The following is an 11,332-nucleotide window of genomic DNA, read 5'->3' on the forward strand; positions in this document are numbered from 1 at the left end:
AATTTAAAACTATCCTATAACTCCTTACAAAGTGCAGATAGCTTAACGGTTACTATGGAACACACATAGGAAACCATATTGGTCTATCCAGAAATGAGCTTGCCTGCAACCTTTGACCTCTCCATAAGTTAAAATGTAAAAGTAGCTCAAAACTCCTTACAGGGTGTAGATAGGTTAATGGTTGCTATAGAACACAGATAGGAGCCCATATATGCTCTATCCAAAAATTACCTTGTCTGTGACCTTTGACCTCTCTAAGTTCAAATGTAAAATTAGCTTATAACTCCTTACAGTGTGTAGATAGTGTCATGGTTACCATGGTGTTTAAAGTTATAAAGCATTGTGAGATAATGAACTAATGCAGTATTTTGAATTGAAACTGCTCCATAAAACTGATCTGTTGCTGACACTTGTGCTGCAATGCTACAGCTTGCCAAAATGTCCAACTGGTACTGAGCTTGGAAGCCGTAAAACTGCCTGGCAGTTCTAGTTTGTTATTGTTATTATTAAAGCTCAAAAACAGGAGGGAAAGGAAGGTGCCAAAAAAAACAGAAATTAACAGGAACAATTGAAAGTGTACATCGTTCTTTTTAGTTCTTTTTTAGTTCTACAAGTTACATTTGAGATCCAAAGGAACAAGAACATTAAAAGAAGACATGCTGTACAACATGTATTTCAGCCCTTGTGCACAGGTAAGAAAAAATAGATTTCACTTGAAACTAAATATTTTACCTCAACTTTAATTCACTGGATACTTGCATCAAGTTTCACAGACCCTATTTTACCATCCTGACTTGTCTAAAAATGTTTTTTTTTTTAAATATCTAAATTTGCTTGGCAGATGCTGTTTTGTTCACTGTCAAGTATTGGCATCTCTGGGTTTGTGAATCCAGCAGTTAAAGTTCACTTATTATTTGGGATACATTCTAATTTCAGTTGTAATCTGAATCTTAACTTCATTCAATTTGGGTTCCTGAGCAAAAATTCCAATATGGCAGTGGATCTCAGATTCCTGCCACTTTTCAGCTTTTTTTTTTTACTTCTCACTTTCATCTCTTTCTTTTACACCCAGGAACTCGAGAGCGGATGTCAGCGAGCTACCGGCCTCTGGAGGACAAAGGCCAGCCCTACAGGTGTCCACTCTGAGCTCACTGGGTGCCTGGCCAGCAGAGTTTGCTGTAGTGTGATGTGGAGAAGCAGTCCCTATCAGTTTTGCCTCCCTAACCCACAGGAACAATATAAAGTACAGTAACATATTTTTATTGTTGTAAAAAGCTGTTAGTTCTGTGAAAGATATGCTTCAATGTCAATTTTAAGGCAAAACAACTCCTTTATGAATGGCCACATCTGATAACGTGAAAACTCAGAAACGACCAGCTCCTGAAATAAGATTGAATCACGTCTGAGATCTATAACTTCCTATTGCTTCAAGCTGTCGTGGAGAGTGATTTACTGATGCGCAGGTTTCAGTGAAGGAGGAAGCCTATCCCCACTACTAAAACATAAAACTCAAGGATACAAATTGCTTTAAGTCAGTGTCTAAATGTTAGTCATTTCATTTGATGTTTCTTTTATTATTACGAAGTATTATAGTTATGGATAACTGTGGGAAACACAAACTGGACTGTGAGTTAGGTCTGCTGTCTATCTGATACCAGAGTGCACAAGGCTATGGAAAAATGTGTAACGGGCAATAAAAACCTCACTAGTTTGGTCTGGAAAGAAGGACATGTGCTAAAGTCTGCTTGATTATATTTCAATTCTCTATTTAAACACTCTCTTTCATCTTGTTCTTGGCATTGGTTCAGTTGCAGAATTATGACATTAAATATAAATATAATAAAAGAACAATGGCAATAAAAAACAATCAAAATCGGTATTGCACGACTAGCTAATGTGTGACCAATCATAATCCAGCCCATAGCTGGTTCAGTAATAAACTGCTGATTCAATTCAAATGAGAACAGCCGTCCTTGATAGCGGGATGTTTCAAAGGTGCTCTCTTAAAACAAATATTGTTTGGTTGCATTTTAATTCAGGTTTTAGTGTCCTTTTATAGGACCATTACAGAGCACCATAAACTTTATTTATGGGTTTTATGCCCACAAATATTGACACCTAAAGTTATCTTGAAAGGTTTAGTCAGGTTTTAAAATCACCTCTTCTGCTTTCATTAGCTCCAGTACCATTTCCCTGTGGCACCATTGTTCTTTACTTTTACTTTCCATTTGATCCTTTTGAAAATTCTCACAGATACAACATTATAGATAAGGGCCTTTATTGTTTTTACCAGTTTTCTTATTTGATTTTGTTTTTAAAAAAATAACATTTGATGGGTTTAACAAAAGCTATATGTCCATTTTTACCACTTTAGGCCCCACAAAAATAGAGATTTATACAAATAAATAAATTCCATTCGGCAGACACATGAAGTAAATACAGAATTTGTTTTATGGCAAAGCAAGCGGTCTGTTTAATGAACTGTAGTACTCACTGGCCCCCATTTTTAACAATGTTGTTAGTATTTACTGTTGCAACAGCCCCAGTTAGCCCCCTTTTTTTAATAACGTGGTCCATTTGGTAGATATCACATGTTCATATGGCAGCTGTCTTGAGAGTGGAATTATTTTTTCTGTCTAGTCCATGGTTTTGAGGAGAGTTATTTTTCCTAGTCATTGACTACTGTGTGTATTGCCAGCAATGCATCAAAGGAAATGTGTGCACTAGATGGCGCTGTGTAGGACCACTTTACAGCTGCTTTGTTTGATCTAGGTTTTCTTATTGTCTGTTGTGAGTCCACTAGGAATAAAGCAATAAAACAGAAAAGCAGTTTCTGAATTTCCCCAGTCCTCCAAACACCTAGGCCACATTAAAAGAACAAAAAAACTCAAATTTTGAGAAGCACTCAGAATTATTGCAATGCATTAAAATATTATTATTATTTATTTCTTAGCAGACGCCCTTATCCAGGGCGACTTACAATTGTTACAAGATATCACATTATACATTATTTCACATTATACAGATATCACATTATTTTTACATACAATTACCCATTTATACAGATGGGTTTTTACTGGAGCAATCTAGGTAAAGCACCTTGCTCAAGGGTACAACAGCAGTGTCCCCCACTGGGGATTGAACCCACAACCCTCCGGTCAGGAGTCCAGAGCCCTAACCACTACTCCACACTGGCATTTTAATCGACTTTTCTACTCTCCTTTAAGAACCCAATTGATCCCTGTTAAGTCATCCGTGTATCTCAATCACAACTGAGACACGTGTTCATAGTAAAATTGATTTCATTTAGTTTTCTTCTGTGAAACAACTAAATGGGCTTTTAAATTGGCCAAGCCTTACTTTATTTAGAAGCAGAACGTACAAACGAGATCGCAACATGTTAATAAGCGATTCATGTTTATTTAAGCTATAATGAAAATTCGAGTCTTTTTGAAGGAATTTCTGTTTATGCATGTGTTACAGGACAGAGGCTGGCACCTTAACCACTATGCTAAAGTGACACTTCCCGGTACACATGGCTATGAAACAGTTTTGCACTGCTGTTTTTGTTTTGATTTATTGTCCCCGGATGGTGTAGGTCACAATGACGTCGAACCTCACTCCAGGTCCAAATGAATCTCCAAACGAGCCCCTGTGTGTAACTCCCACAGGGCTGCCAATAAACTGCAGACGATATATTGCACCTGAATAAATTAGGCTTTAATTAACATTCCTCTAATCAGAGTCCCGGCTTTTCATACAGGAATAAGATTCATTACACAAGATCAGCGTTTATAAGTGTCACAATGTGACAAAGTACAAATTATAAAATTGCTTGATTTTATATATATATATATATATATATATATATATATATATATATAATATACACACAGACGTGCTCAAATTTGTTGGTACCCTTACAGCTCATTGAAATAATGCTTCATTCCTCCTGGAAAGTGATGAAATTAAAGGCTATTTTATCATGTATACTTGCATGCCTTTGGTATGTCATAGAATAAAGCAAAGAAGCTGTGAAAAGAGATGAATTATTGCTTATTCTACAAAGATATTCTAAAATGGCCTGGACACATTTGTTGGTACCCCTTAGAAAAGATAATAAATAATTGGATTATAGTGATATTTCAAACTAATTAGTTTCTTTAATTAGTATCACACATGTCTCCAATCTTGTAATCAGTCATTCAGCCTATTTAAATGGAGAAAAGTAGTCACTGTGCTGTTTGGTATCATTGTGTGCACCACACTGAACATGGACCAGAGAAAGCAAAGGAGAGAGTTGTCTGAGGAGATCAGAAAGAAAATAATAGACAAGCACGGTAAAGGTAAAGGCTACAAGACCATCTCCAAGCAGCTTGATGTTCCTGTGACAACAGTTGCAAATATTATTAAGAAGTTTAAGGTCCATGGAACTGTAGCCAACCTCCCTGGGCGTGGCCGCAAGAGGAAAATCGACCCCAGATTGAACAGAAGGATAGTGCGAATGGTAGAAAAAGAAAAAGGATAACTGCCAAAGAGATACAAGCTGAACTCCAAGGTGAAGGTACGTCAGTTACTGTCGCACCATCCGTCGCTTTTTGAGCGAAAGTGGGCTCCATGGAGGAAGACCCAAGAGGACTCCACTTTTGAAAGAAAAACATAAAAAAGCCAGACTGGAATTTGCTAAAATGCATATTGACAAGCCACAATCCTTCTGGGAGAATGTCCTTTGGACAGATGAGTCAAAACTGGAGCTTTTTGGCAAGTCACATCAGCTCTATGTTCACAGACGAAAAAATGAAGCTTTCAAAGAAAAGAACACCATACCTACAGTGAAACATGGAGGAGGCTCGGTTATGTTTTGGGGCTGCTTTGCTGCGCCTGGCACAGGGTGCCTTGAATCTGTGCAGGGCACAATGAAATCTCAAGACTATCAAGGCATTCTGGAGCGAAACGTACTGCCCAGTGTCAGAAAGCTCTGTCTCAGTCGCAGGTCATGGGTCCTCCAACAGGATAATGACCCAAAACACACTAAAAGCACCCAAGAATGGATAAGAACAAAACATTGGACTATTCTGAAGTGGCCTTCTAGGAGTCCTGATCTGAATCCTATCGAACATCTATGGAAAGAGCTGAAACTTGCAGTCTGGAGAAGGCACCCATCAAACCTGAGACAGCTGGAGCAGTTTGCTCAGGAAAAGAGGGCAAAACTACCTGTTAACAGGTGCAGAAGTCTCATTGAGAGCTACAGAAAACGTTTGATTGCAGTGATTGCCTCTAAAGGTTGTGCAACAAAATATTAGGTTAGCGGTCCCATCATTTTTGTCCATGCCATTTTCATTTGTTTTATTATTTACAAAATTATGTTGAATAAAAAATCAAAAGCAAAGTCTGATTTCTATGAAATATGGAATAAACTATGGTGGATGCCAATTAGTTTCATCAGTTTCAAGTTATTTCAGAAAAAATTGTGCATTCTTTGTTTTTTGTGGAGGGGTACCAACAAATTTGAGCACGTCTATATATATATATATATATATATATATATATATATATATATATATATATATATATATATATATATATATATATAATTTGTGTGTGTGTTTTCCATTTTGTGATTTTTTGCACCAAAGATTTATTGTTAATTATGTGACACTTTTGATTTGTTGGCCCTTTGTAATCTCTTTTCTCATGCACGATTTTGTATTTGTTTGTTTAAATTATTCAAGCATTTCATTCATCCCTCCCAGACTGCTACACCTGTATGGAATTTAATTCAATTAGCACATTGTTAGTTCCTCTTGTAAAGAAACTGAGGAGAGACAAGTGCTCCACCTGCTCTACCTTTAAGTAATAGACACAAAGCGTAGGACGAGAAGAAAGACCTAGCACGGTAAAAGACCCAGGGCGGAGAAAGACTGAATGTGGAGAAAGAGAGCAAGCAGAGGAAAGCAACGACGAAAAAGAAACGAGAGAGATGTAGAGTACGGGAAAAGAGAAAGGAGGACAATCGAAACGACGGACAGAGCCGTGAAGAGAAGGAAGCGAGAGGTCGAATCAGCCGAACAGCAGTCAAGTAGAAACAGATGAAAGGAGAAGTCGCAGACAAGAGAAATAACTCAAGTAGAGCGGACGTAGAGAACCAGGAAGCATATGGTTCAATACAGACTGTTGGCGACTGGACAGGCGTGTTCCAGAGTTAAGTACAACTGCAGTATATATTAGTATCGCTAGTGTATAGGAGTATAGTGGTGAAAGCTGGAATGCTTTGCATGTATCACGGATAGTAAATTGCAACGTATATCTTTCTGATTAAGCACTTTATTGAATGATAATGCCAGAGTGTTGTCCTGTGTTCGCTCTGTAGAATTGACTGCTTTCACACTGAACCGCCAGATTTTCGAACTACCTAGAACTGCCACGTGGGTCATTGTGACCCATACATTTTTAAACTGCTTCTTTATGAAAATTAAAGACATACTATTGGATACAACTGAAAAGTTTTATTCATGAACATCATATCTAACATCTGCATCGCAGAAACACCGTATTTAAATGGTAAATTAAACAGAAAGGCTTTATTTTTAAAATGAGCGCATATACAGCATGACTACAAACAGTGAATATAATACAATATACATTTCAAAAGAAACAGGTATGTACATATACCTGTGTACAGGTGTAAACGTGTTGTTTTCCAGTTTGCAGCGCCGGGACCCCGAAGTAATGACCTATAAAGACGGGTTGTTGAGGGACCAGTTAATCGGTGGTCTACGAGAAGGGAGCCTCCGACAAGAACTTCACCAACAAGTAAGACAACAACCAGGTATGACTTTTGCAGAAGTTAAAGGGGAGACACTGTTCCATGAGGGGAAACAAGAAATGGAACAAGGAGAGATCCCAGTTTGCTAGGCCACTGAGCGTTCCACTATCGATCTACCAACCCACAGCGACTGGAAACAGGAGTTCAAAGCAGAGGTATTACGAGGGGTTCAGGATCAACTAATGGAATTCACAAAAACGCTTCTGGGTGAGTTACGGAATGGTGTTCCACCACCTGCTCGATATTCTCCCTCTAATAACAAATGAGCGAGGTCCTGTATGGGCTGGACCTAGGCAAAATCCGTCAATGCCAGCTGAATTTCCTCAACCACCGGGAGGCCAGTGAGATTCTCAGGGACGTCCTATATGTAACCAGTATAAGAATACAGGCCATATTGCGAGATACTGCCCTCAACGATAAAGGCCGCAGCCGGCTTTAAATGAACACCCTTAGTTACCACGGGTCAGGTGACAGAGTGAGTTTGCAATGACGCCCTCGAAGACTTGCCAGGAAGAGTAGTTGGACCTCGCCCTTTGGTAGAGGTGAAAATTGCAGGAATTTCAATTACTTGTCTCCTAGATACAGGATCGCAAGAGACTCTAATGAGTGAGAGTCTGTTTGTCCATCTCTTTAAATGTTGAGGGATAGGAGATAAGAAAGATATTGATTGGCTGGCGTTACGCGCTGCAAATGGCCTTCGAAATTCCATATGTGTTGATTGGGTGATTTGAAGATTGTGGACCCGGGTGTGATCATTGTGAGTGATGACTGTCTGGGCTTGCAACAAACTATTTTGGGCATGGATGAGATTCAGACTTTTTGGGAACAATTTTTTGTTCAACAAAACAATAATGCTCCATTTTCTACCTCTCAGCCTCGCCCGATAGAAGAAGCATGGGAAACTGCTTTCACCATCTGCCAGAGGATTCGAGCTACAATACCGACGATTGGCCATACAAGTACTGCACACCTAGCATCCCGATGCCCAGTAACTGTACCAGCTCTAAGTGAACAGATGGTGTGGGCTAAAGTAGCTGATGACTTTGGAGGGGCCGAGTATTGTGCTTTAGTAGAACACAAAGATAAGGATGGACAAGTGGAAGTGGCGAGGACAGTGAGTATGGTTTGTCAGGGGCGAGTTCAGATTCAGCTAAGAAATTAATGTGCATACCCCATTACTGTAAATCGATTCTTGTAGCTGGCCACCATAACAGTGATTGACTGGAGATGTGCAGGGAGAACAGGACTTCACGTTAAACAAAGTAAGTCCAGGCCTGGTGGAAGTAGGTGTAGTCTGTTTAGGTGGTGAGGAGCCTGAAGAAGGTAGGGGTGTTCTTGACCAGCTTTCTTCACAGGGGGAAGGACTGACCCTAGACCAATGGAAACAGTGGCAGGAACATTTGGACCAATGGCAATGGGTCTTTGTGACCCATGAAGAGGATTTTGGGCGAACAGGGGCCATGCAGCACCAGATCCTCACAGGACATGCGGCGCCCATCCAAGAGAAGTATCAAGCCATCCCACCTACCCTGTATAAGGAGCTCTTCTTCAGGGCATGTTAGAGACGGAAGTGGTTCGAGATAGCTGTAGTCCGTGGGCCGCACCCATCATTCTAGTCCAGAAGAAAGATGGGAAATGGCAGTTCTGTGTTGACTATCAGAAGTTAAATGGGGTTACTCACAAGGATGCTGTGACAGAAATATAATGAGTTCTGGTTGTAAATCTCCCTCCCAACCTGTGAGGGTGCTAAGCAGCGAGGAGTTCTTTTGACAGGCTGGACTGACAGTTCTTTCCCGGGTCGGGGAGTTGGCGAACGTATTGATCCAGAAGGTAAACAATGTAGCAGCCGCTGATTGTAAAGGCAGCTGCATTAGTTTACCAAGGGGTCATGCGTGACAGCATAAAAAGGGGACGGAGACTCGTAATCGGTTCCTTCGCTTGGGTTCAGAGACGCAAGGAACTGGAAGGACCGGGGGAGTTCCCAAAAAGTAAAAAAAGTATTCGTGAGTGTTTTGTTTGTTTGTAACACTGTAAGTAATTGTCTTTTGTTTGTAAATTCACTAGACGGCTAACACGTCTCCGGAGCTGTTGTCTTGGGCCAGCACTACCCGGAACAACAACACCACAGTCACTGTTATTTGTTATCACCCACCTTGAGCACTCCTGCACGCACCCGGACTGGTGATTTGTGTTAGTAGTATTGTGGGAGGGGATAACGTGTTATTATTTGTTTTGTTTACAAATCATTATTATTATTTTCCTGCCAAGCTTTACACCAGGGGTGTATTGCCGGAGGATTATTGCTTGGTCGCCAGACCAGGATTTGTATAATAAATAAAAGAACATTTCCAAATTGGATTACAGTTTTTCACTTGTGATTATTTCTGCACTCTCTCACCTCTGCATCTGTTCTTAATCAGCAGCCACTTTGCCACCTGCTTCCACGGATCGAGACGACACTGACCAGCCTGGTCCAAGCACAGTGGTATTCCACGCTTGACCTATTGGTAGGTGGAGGTCGACCCCCAAGACCAAGAAAAGACAGCCTTTACTACACTGTTCGGACTCTATGAATTTCAACATATGCCCTTTGGGTTGTGTAATGCTCCTGCCATGTTCCAGAGGATTATGCAGTGTTGCTTAGGGGGGCAGGTATCCAAATCTGTATTGATCTACCTTGATGATGTAATTGTTTACTCGCCTGTTTTTTCAGTTCACCTTAACCATCTGGAGACAGTGTTCGAGATGTTGTGGAAGTATGGGCGGAAGCTACAACCCGGCAAGTATAAATTGTTTCAACATCAGGTCAAATTCCTCTGGCACATAGTTAGCAGTGTAGGGGTAGCCACCGATCCAGAAAAGTAGTATGAAACTGGGAGACTCCGACGACCATCACTCAGGTACGATCTTTTCTGGGATTTCTGGGGTACTACAGGCTAAAATTCGCTAAAATTACCCAACCCCTGAATCGACTGCTGGTGAGTACTAGGCACTGACGAGGACCGAAGTCACCGTCTATTGAAATGGCGGAGGAATGTAAGCGGGAATTTCAACAACTAAAACAAGAATTGGTCCAGGCACCGATTCTGGCCTTTGCAGATTTTTCAGCTCCATTTATAGTGTATACAGATGCAAGTAATGGAGGACTAGGGGCAGTATTAGCACAACAACAGGAGGGGGTGGAGTGAGTGATCGCATATGCCAGCCAGAGTTTACACCTTGCAGAGCGGAATGATACGAATTAGTTTGTTTAAACTTGAACTGTTAGCTTTAAAATGGGCTGTAGTGGATAAGTTCAAAGATTATTTGTGGTGAACTCCTTTCATAGTGTATACAGACAATAACCCACTGGTGCACTTGCAGACTGCAAAATTAGGGGCAGTCGAACAGAGGTAGGAAGCACAGTTAGCCAACTATCAGTTTGAGATTAGGCACCGACCAGGCAGAGAAAATACAAATGCAGATGTTTTATCTCAATTGTCTCAGAGACAGGAGACTGGACCACCATCTACAGACCTTGAAACTCCAGATACTGCGTGTTGCCAAGCAGAAACACTGTTACGATAAAAGTACTGCGACACTGGGAGCAGTTAGAGTTAAGAGAGGGTGTGTTGTGCCGGAAGACCCAAGACCCCAGAACAGGTGAGGACTATGTCCAAGTTCTTGTTCCACAGAAGGGGGCTAAACAGTTGTGGGAGGAGTACCATGAGCACACTAGTCATTTGGGATTAGAGAAGATGCTGTCAGTCCTATGGAAGGCGTTTTATTGGCCTGGGATGGAGAAGGACATCGGTCATTGGCTTGCAGCTGGCCTGCGTTGCCTCCTGCGAAAAAGGAAGTTGGAGGGTAAGGCACCATTGGTTCCTATTAAAGTGCTCCCTTAGAAATGATTGCGATTGATGTCTTGACTTTGAGTCGACCGTCTGATCGTTACTAGAATTTGTTTGTGGTTACTGACTTGTTTACCAAATTTGCGATTCCCACACGAGATCAGACTGCGCTTACAACGGCCAGTGCATTATGGCATCAGAAAATTCAGCCGTCGGTTGCCATGAACGTTTTCATTCTGATCAGGGTGTAAACTTTGAATCTCTTCTGATTCATGAGCTCTGCCAATTGTATGGGTGTCGGAAGAGCTTGCGTATCATGCACAGGGGAATGGAGGCTGTGAGCGTTTTAATCAGACGTTGTTGAACTACCCTGGAAGATGAGAAACAAGAGAGGTGGCATGAATATCTTCCTGAACTGATGCATACATATAACAATTCTACCCACTATACAGAGTATGCTCCCTTCTTTTTAATGTTTGCCCGCCATGCTTGCTTACCGGTTGATATGATCACAGGGGCAAACTTCGCTAAGCCAGTCATGTGCACAGATGAATGGGTGGGGTATCATCAAGCTAAACTAACTTTTGCTTATGTTAAAACTACTGAACGTTTGGGACAGACAGCAGCTAGGATGCAAGACGCGTATAATAAGACCTCCCGAAGTGCGGCATTGCTC

This window comes from Acipenser ruthenus, chromosome 10 (assembly GCF_902713425.1).
Source record: "Acipenser ruthenus chromosome 10, fAciRut3.2 maternal haplotype, whole genome shotgun sequence".
In the NCBI taxonomy this organism is placed as follows: domain Eukaryota; kingdom Metazoa; phylum Chordata; class Actinopteri; order Acipenseriformes; family Acipenseridae; genus Acipenser; species Acipenser ruthenus.